Source organism: Lupinus angustifolius, chromosome LG08 (assembly GCF_001865875.1).
Source record: "Lupinus angustifolius cultivar Tanjil chromosome LG08, LupAngTanjil_v1.0, whole genome shotgun sequence".
Lineage (NCBI taxonomy): Eukaryota > Viridiplantae > Streptophyta > Magnoliopsida > Fabales > Fabaceae > Lupinus > Lupinus angustifolius.
The window spans coordinates 15,888,370-15,889,422 of record NC_032016.1 but is presented as its reverse complement, the minus strand read 5'-3'; the positions used below and the strand labels follow the sequence as shown (position 1 = coordinate 15,889,422).

The window sequence follows — 1,053 nt, the reverse complement described above, 5'->3', positions numbered from 1 at the left end:
ACAAATATACGAGATTGTAATATTTTATCCAAAAAGTATTGTTTTAAGTTGGTTTTTCTCAATTATGCTTAAAATAAGTGCCACAAAAGTGTATGAAATCTAGGCATGTTTGACACTTATCAAACTCCCCCAACTTAAAACTTTGTTTGTCCTCAAACAAAAGGTAAAGCTTATCCGAAATCACATTTGGCTAATGTTTAAAGTTGATCAACATGATTTCAAATGTTCATAAGCATGTCAAAATTTTATTTTAATGATATTTTTCATGATTTGTGAATTTTTACACTTAATGCTTCAAACAAGGAGTAAATGCTCTTGTTTATAAAAATTGTGTAACAATTAGCCAAGCAAATATTTTTCTAACAAAAAAGTGTGTTTTTACACACAAGTTCAAAAGTAGAACTTTTTAGTGGGTAAGTGTTTCACTCAATTTTTCAATCATTTGTTTGTAGTAATTTGAAATTGTTCTGTCTCATCTATTCTCTTAAATTTCATAAATAATCAAAGATCACTAAGGCCTTTATTTTGGTTGTAATGAGGCTTGGTTTGGATAATGGTTTTTCTAGATATTCAATGCTAAGTTAAAAAGAGAGCATTTTTGAAATTTTCCAAAATGGAACACTTTACTCTTCTTTTCTCCATTATTTTTCCCAACCTCTTTAACTTTTGAACCTTGGCTTCTATTTTTATCAATCTCTTTTTTTTTTGTTTTCTTTTTTTTATTTGTAAAGAGATTGATATTTTGCTTTCTTTCTTTTTAAGAAGCAAAGTCCACCAATTTTTCTTCCCAACTTAATTCTTTCAAACTATTCTTTAAAATTTAATGATCTCTTTAGAACATTGTTTTTTCAAATTCAGTTTCATGGCATAGTTTGAAAAATTATTTCACTTGTTTGGCTCAAAGGGGTTTATTAAAGGATGATTCTAATTGGGTTTGGACTTTTTGGCCTTTGGTTCAACTAATGAAGGAACATACCTAGTGTTAGGTATCAGTGGTTACAATACACCTAGAAGGAGGGGGGGTTGAATAGGTGTCGCGGTTAGAATTACTGC

At 29.2% G+C, this 1,053-nt stretch overlaps 1 long non-coding RNA gene across 1 annotated transcript in view; it reads right to left on the bottom strand.

Moving 5' to 3' along the window:
* Positions 1-1,053, bottom strand: part of LOC109354196 — an 18,494-nt gene continuing 17,441 nt past the window's right edge. The window contains exon 3 of the long non-coding RNA XR_002108524.1: positions 1-133. This is a non-coding gene — a long non-coding RNA (uncharacterized LOC109354196). The remainder of the gene's footprint in view (positions 134-1,053) is intronic.